Source organism: Mus caroli, chromosome X, assembly GCF_900094665.2.
Source record: "Mus caroli chromosome X, CAROLI_EIJ_v1.1, whole genome shotgun sequence".
Taxonomy (NCBI): domain Eukaryota; kingdom Metazoa; phylum Chordata; class Mammalia; order Rodentia; family Muridae; genus Mus; species Mus caroli.
The window spans coordinates 86,836,489-86,851,289 of NC_034589.1; the positions used below are offsets into that span (position 1 = coordinate 86,836,489).

At 35.8% G+C, this 14,801-nt stretch overlaps 1 protein-coding gene across 1 annotated transcript in view; it reads right to left on the minus strand.

The window, feature by feature from the left end:
• The window catches only part of LOC110286876 (melanoma-associated antigen B18), a 413,915-nt gene that overhangs the window by 3,533 nt on the left and 395,581 nt on the right, over nt 1-14,801 (minus strand). The window contains exon 4 of the mRNA XM_021153512.1: nt 1,585-1,677. The gene's annotated coding sequence lies outside the window, so the exon portion shown is untranslated. The remainder of the gene's footprint in view (nt 1-1,584; nt 1,678-14,801) is intronic.

The window sequence follows — 14,801 nt, forward strand, 5'->3', positions numbered from 1 at the left end:
TAAAATATAATTGGGTTATATAATATGAGTAATAATGACCCCTACTCTTTGTACTAAAATATCTGCTTATAACTGAACAATGGAGACACTGAAGGGAGGAAGTATAGATACATGAAAGATATTTATAAAATATAATTAATTGAAGACATATAACATGTAAGAAGACATTTTGTGCCAGGCATGGTGGCTCACACCTTTAATCTGAGTTCAAGGCCAGCCTGTCTACAGAGTGAGTTCCAGGACACCCAGGGCTATACAGAGAAATCCTGTCTTGAAAAAACAAAAAACAAAAAAAAACAAAAAAAAGAACGAAAACATTTTTTCATTGCCTTATTTAGTCTATGGTATGAGCTTTTAGTCTTTTAGCTTTTTGAGTCTATGGTAGGAGTTTTTTTTTTTTTAAAATAGCATAATTGATATTTACTGGAACTTTGCCGATGTTATAAAAGCAGCAAAGAATAAATGAAAAAAGCTAGAGAAGTGGGGGGGAGGTTGTGGGAAAAAATTCTTTTATCTATAAGTAGCTTTAATTTCATGTACTGCACCGGGCCTTGTTAAAAACTTACTGTTGTTATTAATCACTTTAATAATTAAATAATTGCTAAATATTAGTCCCACTTATTAAATTAATATTAAATTCACTAAAAGGAAAGCAATGAATATGTTTTTATTTAAAGATTGTTGTTAATGGTAGAATGGCTTACAGCATAAACTTGAGAAAACTCACAGGAAATGTGATGTTAGCTTAATTCTTTAGAAACTTTATGGTTTTGACTTGATGGAAAATCATAATTTGTACTCAAAATGTATAGGACTCTCAAGGTCAGATTTATGAACTTCTAGAATAAGAGTATGATCTTAGTCTGTATATTTGGAATAAAACTTAAAAATCATAAAATTTTTATGAGACAAGGGCCTGAATTTAACAATGCAAATAAAAATTGGGCAGATCCTATCTTCATGTCACTGATTAGTATTTATCGAGAAAAAAAGATAAAAATCCAACATAAACACATTTTTTAAGTTGGGTAAATGTTTTAAACATTTATTTATTTATTTATTTATTTATTCATTAATTTATTCATTTTACAGCCTGATTGTAGCCCCCTCTCTTATCTCCTCCAAGTCCCACCCTTAGGCCCCCTTTCATTCAAGTCCCACCCTCAGACCCCTCATCCCCTTTTCCTCAGAGAAAGGAAAGCCCCTCATGGGTAACAACCCACCCTGGTACATCAAGTCACAGCATCCTCTCCTACCGAGGCCAGACAAGACATCCAAGGTAAAAGGGATCCAAAGGCAGACAACAGAGTCAGGACATTAATTGTTAGGGGACCCACATGAAGAACTAACTGTGCAACTGCAAATTTATATATACACTACAAATTGTTGGGTTTTATGAAGAAATGTACAAGCAAATAGAACCATAGACCATCTGATTGCAAAGGGTATCCTGGAAAATTAGTATTTAAAATTAGAAAGAAAAGATGAAAATCATCTAGATGGCAAACAAAGGGGTGAAGTTTAAGGACTGTTTCTTTTAAGAGTTGCCTGTGCTGTCAGCACTCCTGAGAGTCCAACTCTCACCTGAGTTCCAGTTGTCAGAGCACTCTCTGAAGACGAGCTCTCCTCTTATAGGGCAGGTGTCCAGCAGTCTGGGACTTTGAGCAATGGCCTGTGCTGTAAGATCAAGAATTGACAAATGGGACCTCATAAAATTGCAAAACTTCTAGAGGGCAAAAGATACTGTCAATAAAAGAAAAAGGCCACCAACAGATTGGGAAAGAATTTTTACCAATCCTAAATCTGATAGGGGACTAATATCCAGTATATACAAAGAGCTCAAGAAGCTGAACTCCAGAAATTCAAATAACCCCATTAAAAATGCGGTATAGAGCTAAACAAATAATTCTCACCTGAGGAATACCGAAGATCTGAGAAGCACTTGAAAAAATGTTCAACATCCTTAATCATCAGGGAAATGCAAATCAAAACAACCCTGAGATTCCACCTCACACCAGTCAGAATGGCTAGGATCAAAAATTCAGGTGACAGCAGATGCTGGTGAGGATGTGGAGAAAGAGGAACACTCCTCCATTGCTGGTGGGATTGCAACATTGTACAACCACTCTGGAAATCAGTCTGGCAGTTCCTCAGAAAACTGGATATAGTACTACCTGTAGATCAATCAATACATCTCCTGGGCATATACCGAGAAGATGTGTTCCAACTGGTAAGAAGGACACATGCTCCACTATGTTCATAGCAGCCTTATTTATAATAGCCAGAAGCTGGAAAGAACCCAGATGTCCCTCAACAGAGGAATGGATACAGAAAATGTGGTACATTTACACAATGGAGTACTACTCAGCTATTAAAAAGAATGAATTTATGAAATTCTTGGACAAATGGATGTATCTGGAGGATATCATCCTGAGTGAGGTAACCCAATCACAAAAGAAGTCACTTGATATGTACTCACTGATAAGTGGATATTAGCCCAGAAATCTAGAATACCCAAGATACAACTTCTAAAATGCAAGAAAATCCAGAAGGAAGACCAACTCATGGATACTTCATTCTTCCCTAGAATAGGGAGTAAAATATCCATGGAAGGAGTTGCAGAGACAAAGTTTGGAGCTAAGACGAAAGGATCGACCATCCAGAGACTGCCCCACCTGGGGTATATCCCATAATCAGCCACCAAACGCAGACACTATTGCATATGCCAGCAAAATTTTGCTGAAAGGACCCTGATATAGCTGTCTCCTGTGAGGCTTTGCCATTGCCTGGCAAATACAGAAGTGGATGCTCACAGTCAGCTATTGGATGGAACACAGGGACCCCAATGTAGGAGCTAGAGAAAGTACCCAAGAGCTGAAGGAGTCTGCAACCCTATAGGTGGAACAACAATATGAACTAATCAGTACCCCCATAACTCGTGTTTTTAGTTGCATATGTAGCAGAAGATGGCCTAGTTGGCCATCATTGGAAAGAGAGGCCCATTGGTCGTGCAAACTTTGTATGCCCTAGTACAGGGGAAAGCCAGGGCCAAGAAGTGGGAGTGAGTGGGTGAGTGGGTAGGGAAGCAGGGCGGGGGAGGGAGGTTTATAGGGGACTTTTGGGATAGCATTTGAAATGTAAATGAAGAAAATATCTAATAAAAATAAATTTAAAAAAACATGAAAAAAAAGAGTTGCCTGTGCAAATGTCTGATAGAAGGATCAGCCTGGTATAGTCAATAATTCTAAGACCTCTTTAGAATGAATGCAAGGTGATTGGGGAGACTCTATACTAACAATGACAAACAAAACCAAGCAAAAATCCACTAACAGTTTTAAAGCAAGGGAACAATCTGACATGACACATGTTTTATAAGGATTCATATGGCTATGATTTAGATATAAACATTTGTAGGATGTACACACACAGTCACACACAAATGGACATAATGTTGTAGAAAACAGAATTTGGATATTGTTATTTTATTTCAGCATGCTGACATTTGAAACAGACTTATGTGACTAGATTGGAAAGCAGAATGTTGAGGAGCATTTGGTAGAATTATATATTACTTTAAATAAGGATGTTATTTGAGGGGACCATGTCAAAAGCATCTATTTTTATATGAAGCACATGAAACTTCACAGTTGAATCACCTAGTAAAATTGAGCATTCTTTAAGTGTTCAGTTAACAACACCGTTAACAGTTAACACAGAGAGTAAAAGTGATGAGGGTGTATTTAATGTAGAGATGTGATTCTGAATTCAGTACAAAAAACATTGTATTAGAAGCACTTTTTATTTTGATAAATATTCAAGCAAAGCTATGAGATGAGCAGAATCACATATCTGAATACTGGAACAGAAGTCTGGGCTTGAACTACATACCTACACATATGTGAAAATGGAATAAATAGGTCTGAATGGGCTTGGTAAGGAAGAGAATAGAGGATGAGAAAAGAAATATGGAAAGAATCCAATATTTAGAGAATGAAGACAGAAATGAATTCATTGTAGAAAATGTAAAACACATGCTTTTCCAAAGTGTGCAGTTCCCATAGAAAGATAATAAACATTTCATCCTTAGTTAGGAAACTAGTAAACACTCATTAAATGTTAATAAAAAGTTAGTTTGTGTGAACTGTTATTATAAACTCAGAAGAATTTATATTCTATAAAAATTTAACATTTTATCATTTAGATTTCTCATTATAGCATCTATTTTGGCTAAATAGAAAATGGAATTCAATATTTGTTTTATACATAAAATTTATTCCAAACTTTGGAAAAATATCTATTTTGTATTATTTATTCAGTGAACTGCTTTATTTTCTGCATTTAGTTTTCTGAGTTCTTTGTATATCCTAGATATTTATCCTATGCCAGATGTATAGATAGCAAATAGCATAAAGCATATATTCTGTTGAAAGAAGCATCATAGTGCTATGTGAAGACAAAACACTGAATGAATGTTCCGATAGAAATTGCAAATTGTAATTGAGCCAGCTGAACAAGCATAAGCCACTATTTCAAGGATTCAGGGAGCAGAGACAGGGAAGTGGCTACAAATCCAGTGCCATCCTGATGTACATAGTGAGTTCCAGGGAGCCAGAGAGCTCAGGGGAGCTCAGGATACATAGTAAGACCTGATCTTAAAAAAAAAAAAAAGAAAGAGAAAGAAAGAAAGAAAGAAAGAAAGAAAGAAAGAAAGAAAGAAAGAAAGAAAGAAAGAAAGAAAGAAAAGGAAAAAAAGAAGAAAAAGGAAAAAAAGCATTATGGATTTTTCTAGACAAAGTTATTTGTACTTTGTTAAGGTGAATATTCACTGATGAATTCTAATTTTATTTCCATTTATACACCATTTGAAAATGTCCGTGTTTCAAATACAATTTTCAGAGAAACCCTGTCTCAAAAAACAAAAACAAAACCAACAACAAATACAATTTTAATACTCTAAAATTTAAGAGAAAATGCTTCTGCATAATATACAAATATCAGGTTGATGACACTTTTAATTTTATTAATATAAAGTTATTTTTATTAATGTATATAGCTTGGCATTTAAATTAAAGATGTCCTTTGTTCTTTTGAAGGTATGTGGTTTATAATTTCCATTGAAATCATGTTAAAGATGGTGTAAAAACAAAACCACTGAGACTTAAGATGCATAGGATATTAAAATTTTATTTTCTCAGAATAAGTAAATAATCTTTTAATTAATTAACTTCTTCATTGTTTAAATGCATTCATTATTTCAGAACTCAAGAAACACGTGCCAGAGTTATTTTTCTGATATTATTATTATTTAATCTTTTTGTACAGTCCAGTGTTTATCCTCCTCCCAGTCTGCCCTCTGACTGTTACTCATCCCATACCTCCTTGTCCATCTCCAAGAGGATGTCCGCACACCTGCACCCATACCTCACCAGGCCTCTTCACTCCCTAGGGCCTCAAACCTCTGGAGAGTTAGGTGCCTGTTCTCCCACTGAGGCCAGACAAGGCAGTTCTCTGCTGTATATGTGTTGGGGGCCTTGGAACTGCTCATGTATGCTGCCTGGTTGGTGGCTCAGTGTCTGAGAGATCTCAGGGGTCCAGGTTAGTTGAGACTGCTGGTCTTCCTATGGGATCACACTCCTCCTCAGCTTCTTCCAGCCTTTCTCTAATTTAACCACAGGGGTCCCTAGCTTCTGTCCATTGGTCAGGTGTAACTATCTGCATCTGACTCTTTCAGCTGCTTGTTTTTAAATTTAAATTCTTTTGCATCTTTTTTTTAATGTCAGTTAAGACAACAGATAAGGCATGAGTAATATTGTTTTCATTTTGATTTGTTATTCATAAGAAATGTTAGATTTTTAAATGAGGAGAAACATTGGCTTTTAAGTTTTAGATATAATCTTAAGGTTTATCTTAGGGTTTTACTAATGTGAGCAGACACCTGTTATAAGGACAGCATTTAATTGGGGCTGTCTTACAGGTTCAGAGGTTCAGTCTATTATCATCAAGGTGGGAGCATGGCAGCATCCAGGCAGGCATGGTGCAGGAGGAGCTGAGAGTTCTATATCTTCATCTGAAGGCTGCTAGGAGAATCCTGATTTCCAGGCAGCTAGAATGAGGGTCTTAAAGCCCACACCCACAGTTACACACCTGTTCCAACAGGGCCACATCTTCTAGTAGTACCACTTCCTGGGATGAACATATGCAAACCATCACAAGGTTCAAGTGTAACATTTAGATTAGTTGTTGTTTAGATTAGTTTATTAAACTGAATTTTTATTTGATGCTTTTACATGAATGCAACTATAAAATAAATCTTTGAGATACTCATGGCAATGAAGTAAAGTATAAATGGATAAGAACTGCATAGAAATATGTATACAAATTTCTATATAATATTTCAAAATACAAAACTGGTTGTATCCTATGGACTAGTTTACATCCCAAAAATTAGTATATTAGGGTTCATTTTTGTCTGAATCCTTGCCAATATTTTTTATTAATTGTTTTCATAAGAACTGCCATTCTGACTGTGTAAGATAGAAAAATTAATATAGTTTTAATTTATCATAGGAGTAGTGAGGATAATGTTTTCATAGATTATTGGTTATTTGTATTCCTTTTTTAATGAGAATTGTTCATTTCATTAAGCCACTTCATGACTGGATTGATTTATTTTATAAAATTAATTTTTAGTTTGATTTTCATTTGATTTTTATTTTATTTTGAGGAATCTCCCCCCTAATTTCCACAGTGGCTATAAAAATTACATTCCTACCCAGAGTTCCTTACTCTGAACATCTGCACCAGTGTTTATTGTCATTTGACTTCTTTTTTTAATATTTAACTTTTTATTTATGTACAACCCTTAGAAATATTCTAGTTTTAAAAGTGAATAATATTTAATGTAATATTATATTTTAAGCAATGTTAAAATTTAAGATTTCAAGTAAAATATAAAATACATTATAGAAAATTAAAATTTTTAATTTACTTCTACTTAAATACATATGCATATATACATTTTTCTAAGAAACATTTTCTAAGATTTGTATCAAATTATTGGGTAAGAATATTGACAAATAATTAATTTTACTTATTTATTTGCATCATAGTACATATCCTTCAATAATAGTTGCCTCATAACAAACCTTCGTTGTCCTCCCCCATTTTTTCTTCTTTTTTTTCCTTAGATATTTTCTTTATTTACATTTCAAATGTTATTCCCTTTCCTGGTTTCCCCTCTGAAAATTCCCTCCCCCTAACCCCTCTCCCCTCCCCTTACTCACCAACCCACCCACTCCTGCTTCCCTGTCCTGGCATTCCCCTACACTGGGACATTGAGCCTTCAGAGGACCAAGGGCCTCTCCCCCACTGATATCCAACAAGGCCATCCTCTGCTACATATGTGGCTAAGCCATGGGTCCCTCCATGTGTACTCTTTGATTGGTGGTTTAGTCCCTTGGGAGCGCTGGGGGTACTGGCTGGTTCATATTGTTGTTCCTCCTATGAGGCTGCAAACCCCTTCAGTTTCTTCGGTCTTTTTAATTTTTTTTTAAATTCTTTATATATCCTAAATATTAATCCTCTGTCAGAGGTATAGATAGCAAAATTTTTCCTCAGTTTGTAGACTCAATTATTTGTTTCTTTTGCTATGAAGAGCTTTATGATTTCATGAGATCACATTTGTCAATCCCTGACCTTATTTTCTGAATGAATGAATAAAGACCTATTCAGAAAGTTCTTGAAAAATATATAGAAATGTTTGTCTATTTTTTCTAACTTTTTCAGAGTTTCAGATCTTACATCTTTGAGGGACTTGGAGAGATGGTGGGATAATTTTATATTAACTATGTCAGTCAAGTAACAGTTCCCTAGCTTCATTACTAGTGGCTCCTGTGCCTATGTTCTTTGTGGAAATCTGCACTCATGTGTACATAGGACCCCTGTGCACCCATACATACACATCATCAGAAAAAAAAATTAAATCTTTTAAAAAAATCCTCCTTTGACCTAATTTGGAGTTGACATTTTTGTGTGATGTAATTTTATTGCTCTATATGCAGATACCCATTTTCTAAGAACCACTTATTGAAAAGGCTTTCATTTACTTTCTTCAATATATATTTTTGATACCTCTGTCAAAAATAAGTTGGTTATATCCTTATGGCCTTGTTTGTGAATCTTCTATTTCATTTACCTAAGAGTTTGCTTTTGTTATTACTGATTTGTTATATAACTGAAAATCCAGCTATGTTGATGTCTCAAGTTTGCTATGGTTATTTGGGATCTTTTGTGTCTTCAGATGAATCTTAAAAATGGTTTTTCTATTGGTGGAAATGGAAATTTTTGGGAATGCTTTTAATCTGTAAGTTGTCCTTGAAAGTACATAGGTATAGCTCAGTTTCTTCATTTCTTGGGTATAGGATGACTTCTTAAGTTAATTTTCTTCACTGTTCTAAAGATTCCATTGTAGAACAATGCATTGTTCTATATAGCTATAGCAATATCTCATTAGGAGTCATTTTCTTGCTATGTTTGATTACAAGACTATTTCATAGTACATTTTCCTCTAAGCCCTATGAACTATTTACTTTTATGTTCTTGGCCTCTTAATACTGTTAGGTATGGGCTACATCTCATGGAGTCAGCCTTATATCCAAAAGATAATAGTTGGTTACTCTCTAAACATTTGTGACATTATTGCACCAGTGACAGGCAAGTTGCTCTTGGACATTGCAGGATTCATAGCTAGCTGAATTTGTAATTACTTTTTTTTTTTACTCTAATAGCATGTATAGTACCTTTCCACTCTATGAACACTAGTCAGTAGGGGTGAACCTTCCAGATGAGCACCAGCTCAATTTCTCCATATTTGATGACATCAGTTTATGGTATCGGGTTTTACTGTTGTGGAGAGTAGGTTATCAATAGTGACAATAACTTGTATTTTGGAGGTGTGGCGGTGGGAATAACAACCAAAAAATATAGAACTCGTTTCCTAGTATTGAGAGTTTATTTGGTATATGCTGTATAGTTGAGGCATTATCCACACCATTTTATAATAACTTAAATTCAAATTTAAATATGTATTTTTAGGAAGCCTCTACACGAGTAGGTTTTTATATGGCTTTTCAAAAGGCTTTAGTATTAATTATCCCTTATCGTGCCTTCTCTACCCTTTGCTCCTGTCTCACTCCTATTTAGTCCTCCTATTCTAATTTTCCCTTTAGCACATTAGTAACAGTTTTCTATTTACCCTTCCTTGAAATATTCCCTCATTCCCTTGGCTACCAATCCTCTGTAGATATTCAGAATGAATCACACATTTAAGGCTTAAAATCTAATATCCACATATAAGAACAACCATGCGATGGTTGTCTTTCTGGATCTGAGTTACTTCACTCAGGGTGATATATAGCTCAACCTTCATCAGAAAAGCTTCTTCAGTAACACAGTGACCCACAACTGGACAACATGCAGAAAATGAGACACTTTGGAGGACTCAGCCCTAAAGAGAATTTTTTTATATCACACTGCTCTCTTCAGGGCTCAAGGGTCTATGTGGAATAGAAGGCAGAATGATTGAAAGAGCCAGATATATAGGGTGACTCAAAATATACAGCTATTTCTAGACATAAAGAGGTTTATTGATGTACATATAAACTCATAAAGTATATGGCACGATTATAAGTTCTGATTTTATTCTTTCTTATGCTTAAATTGGATTTGTGTTTCTCATTATTATCTTTTCAGAGACTAACTTGGTTTCACTGATTTGTTATATTCTTTCTTCATTTACATTTTATTAATTTTGGCTCTGATTTTGTTTTTGTTTTTGTTTTTTGTTGTTTTTTGAGACAGGGTTTCTCTGTGTAGCCCTGGCTGTCCTGGAACTCACTTTATAGAACAGGCTGGCCTTGAACTCAGAAATCCACCTGCCTCTGCCTCCCAAGTGCTGGGATTAAAGGCATGTGCCACCACCGCCTGGCTTTGCTCTGATTTTAATTACTTTATCTACTGATTTTTACATTTGCCTTGTGTGTGTGTGTGTGTGTGTGTGTGTGTGTGTGTGTGTGTGTGTGTGTGACTGTGTTCCAAGGCTCAAAGGAACATTATTACTTTAAAATTCTAAAATGTTAATGTAAGCACTTAAAGCCATTGAAAGTGCTCTTAGCACTGCTTTTAGTTTATCTCATTGATTTTGGTATATTTTATTTCAACTTTCATTTTAATTCCTTCAGTTCCTGCCTCCCTCCCCACTCTCATTCTTTATCTCTCCCTCCCTCAATGTGTGTGCACGTCCATTCACTGTGTACTTATTCTTTATATGTGATACATGCACATGCATGCATATATTCAGGTTTACTTGGCTGTACATGTGCAATTGGAAGCCAGAAATTAATATAAGGTGTTTTCTGCTATTAGTCTTTATATTACTTTTTGAGACAAGATCTTTACCTTAACCCAGAGCTCACCTTTTTAGAGAGCCCTCATCTCTGAAGGCTCTGAAGGCTCTGAGCAGAGGGCTCTGAAGACCAATGTTCTTCTGCCTCTATTGTTGGAATTACATATGTAACCATGCCTAGTATTTTAAATAAGTAATGGTGAATTCAAACACAGGTCCTCATGCTTGTGCAGCAAGCACTTTACCCAGTGAGCCATGTCCCTAGCCCTTATTCTTCTTTCTATGACCCATTCATCATTCAATAGTGGATTGGTCACTGTTCATGAGTTTGTGTGTGTTCCCTAATTTTTCTTGACTGTTGATTTCCAGTTTTACCCCATTGTGGTCTGATAGGTTTTGGTTTTCCAGGAATTGTTAATGTTGATTGTTGTTTTTGTTGTTGTGTGTTGTTGTTGTTGTTATTGTATTATATTATCTAGTTTGGAGAAAGTCTCATGAGTTTCCCAGAAGATTCAGTGTTTAGATGGAGCGTTCTGTGGCTGTTAGAACTGTTTTACCTATGATATCATTTAACTCACTTGTTTGCCCTGAGGGCACATATATTCTTTGTGTGTCTGTCCTTTTCTTTCCATCAGGAGGTACTTAGGACATTGCTTTTTATGGTAGTAGTAAAACATACATAAGAACAAGCTCTGCCTAAAACCACACAAGTATGTTTCAAATAGGACTTACTTTATGGTTTGTGGAAAAACGTTCATTGAGGAGTTTCCAGACATGGCACCAGAATTTTGTTGAAGTTATTTGAAATCTTTCAGGAAAATATCAGGGTTTTTCCTTTTTGTTCATTAAATTTCTTTCCTGAATAGACTACATGTTTTATGGCTATTCACTACTCACATAAAAATAAAAATAGCAATACCTATAAACTTTTCTTAGTATAAGTTATGTTCCTTATACATGTTTCTAATTAAAAATATTATAACATTTACATATTTTATATGTATGTGGAAGTCAGAGGACAATGTGCAGAAATCAGTTCTTTATTTTCCACTAAGAGGGTCCTGGGAATTGAATTCGGGTCATCAGGCTTGGCAGAAAATACTTGCTCACTCACATGATTCTAATTCTTATGACTAGCTAAAATAATATCTCCATTTTGTAGAATTGAAAACCAATGCCTGGCATTGCAAAAAGTTAACTGAGAAGAGTTACAAGAATGATTCAGTTTTAGGCACATCCATGTGTAAATTCCCACATTGTGTATCCATGTTTATAAAGCTTTAACATTTTTTGAGACAATATTTAATTATAACACATTTCCTTTCCTTCATCCAAACCCTTCCATATAGTTCTTCCTACACTCCTTCAGAATCATGGCCTTTTTTTTTCTGTAATTGCTATCACATGCATATATGCATCTGTATGTATGTATGGATACATATACAATATTTTATTATATATTATTTAGTATAACCTGTTGAATTCATATAATGTTACTTCTATGTATGCTTTCAGGGCTGACCATTTGGCACTGGGAAACGAGTTGATATAATGTTGGGGTCTCATATAATTTTTCCTGTATAGTTTCACATGTTTATTAGTGTCATCTTTGTTCAGACCATAATTGGGTGATCATGAGAGTTGATGAGGATAATCTTACACATAGTATATCTATGTGTAGTCAAATAAATTTGGAATTTATTGCCTAATATTTATTAAATTGGTCATTCATCTTTAAGAAAGCAAAAATAAATATAAAATTAAGTGGAATGAAGATGGGCCTTGCTGAAACTTAAAATGTATTAGCTTCATAGTATCCTCATTTGCACTTGAGACATAGTAGAGGCACAAAAAAATTAAAGAAGGACACAAGTAATTAGAATATTCACAAAAGTTTCAGGAAAAAATGAGGGAAAATGAAAATTAGATCATTGGAATTGGAGATTTTTATGGAAACCGAGTCAGGAATTATTTTTAGAAGGACTTCTGCTTTTTCTTGACCTTAGCACATGAAATATTCTGGGACAGGGAACAAGAACAACTGGTTTGCTTTCCATTGAGGGCTTTTTTTGGGGGGGGTCTGCCCCCCAGACAGGGTTTCTGTGTATAGCCCTGGCTGTCCTGGAACTCATTTTGTACACCAGGCTGGCCTAGAACTCAGAAATTCTCTTGTCTCTGCGTCCCAAGTGCTGGGATTAAAGGCGTGCGCCACCACCACCCGGCTGAGTTTTTTTTTTTTTTTTTTTAATTACTGTTTTGCTAAAAACTAACAAACAAAACAAAAAAAAAACAAAATAAAACAAACAAACAAACAAAAACCCACAGGAGTAAAGGGCACTTGCTGTTCTTTCAGACGACCTAAGTCCCAACAACCACAAAGTTGTGCACAATTATCTATAAACCCAGTTCCATGAGTATTCATCACAGTCTTTGGCCTTCATGGACACCAGGCATGGGGGTCCACTAACAAACATGTGGGCAAAGCACACACATATATAAAATTAAAAAAATAATTGTATAGCTATTCTAGGTAACATATATTGATTCTTTTTATTTCTTTCATTAAGCCATTAGTAAATTGATCTGGGTTGCACAGTAGCATGATCATGAGACTAAATATATGTATTTAGTGACTTAATTGTGAAAATATTATAATATGTAAATATAAGTTCAAAGAAATGTAATGAACATAAATGCCTACAAAATAATTGTCCATATTTAATCTTTTTATTAATGATTGCTATTTTCTGAGGAAGCACAAAAAGATGTTATTCAAATACTGGCTACAGAGCTTTTCTGCAATTTTAAATATAGTAAATCAAAGAGGATTTTTTAAAAAAGGTTTAGCTCTTTGCTCACTTTGAAGTATATACTTTTAATTTTACCTTTGATTCTTTTAGTCTTACTAGTGATTCATAACCCAAGAAGTAAATCGATAACTCTTCAAGGAAGACTGAGTTTATGGGAAAATCTGGGCTCAGAAAAATAATCTGTTCAGTCAAGTGAGAATGTCCCTTTCCACCAACACCAAATTTTCAAGAAAGATTCTGTGTTAAAATGATACCTAACTGAAAACACTTCATAATTCACTTCCTATGTACAATAAATCTATTGTAATCCTCTTTATGATGAAACCTGGGAGTTCGAAAAAGTCCCTGGCTCTTCATATGAGCACTATAGTACCAGTAAAGTATTATATATCTACTCAGAATCTCACAAGAGAACATACAGGGAAAATGGGAATTCAGAAACAAAGTTTTACCTCAAGAAACACTATATTACACTAAGTATGTTATCAAAAACTTGAGACAGCAACAATGTATTGATACTCTGCTGAAGAAAAGGTCCAAACATTTTGGTACCATGTGATACATACACATGTGTGCATATTTGTTTACATGTATGCATGTATGCATGCTTATATGAAAGTATCATAATATATCCATTATTTTGTATAGTGAAAATGTTAATACAAAAATATTTTACAAAATAAACTTTGTCTAATCTGGGCACCTTCCCCTCCAGAGGAGAGGTGCCTGCCCAGGAAGGTTATGACTACAGGTGAGGGAGCCATCTTGGGTCCTAGTTCCCTCAGAGACCAGTCTGTGAAGGTCAGTTCACAGACTGTGAAGGCTGAGCAAGCAGACTGCAGAAGCAAGGCAGCTTCTGGGACAGACCTCATTTTGGGCTCCAGACATCCGGGCACCTTTCCTGTCAGAGGAGAGGTGGCCACCCAGGAGGGCTCTGGCTGCCTGAACAGGTGAGGAAGCCATCTTGGGTCCCAGGTCCCTCAGAGACCAATCTGTGTAGGTGAGATTGAGGACTGTGGAAGCGACACAGCTTCTGGGACAGACAGAAGCAACACAGCTTCTGGGACAGATCCCATTTTGGGCTCACAATATCCGGGCACCTTCCCCACCAGAGGAGAATTGTCCTCCCAGGAGGGCTCTGGCTGCCAGAGCAGGTGAGAAAGCCACCTTGTGTCCCACATCCCTCAGAGACCAGTCTGTGCAGGTGAGCATGCAGACTGCATAGGCAAAACATCTTCTGGGACAGGCCCTGTTTCGGGGCTTCATATCCAACCAGGAGGCAGGTCTGAACTCCAGACCTATGTGCACCTTCCCTACAAGAGGAGAGCTTGCATGCAGAGAATACTCTGACCACTGAGACTCAGGAAAGAGCTGGACTCCCAAGTCTGCTGACAGAGGTTAACAGAATCACAGGATGAAAAAGCTCCAACCAGAGACAACTGTAACAACTAACTCTAGAGATTACCAGATGGTGAAAGATAAACATAAAAAACTTACTAACAGAAACCAAGACCACTCACCATCATCAGAACCCAGCACTCCCACTTCACCCAGTTCAGGGCACCCCAACATACCCGAAAAGCTAGACC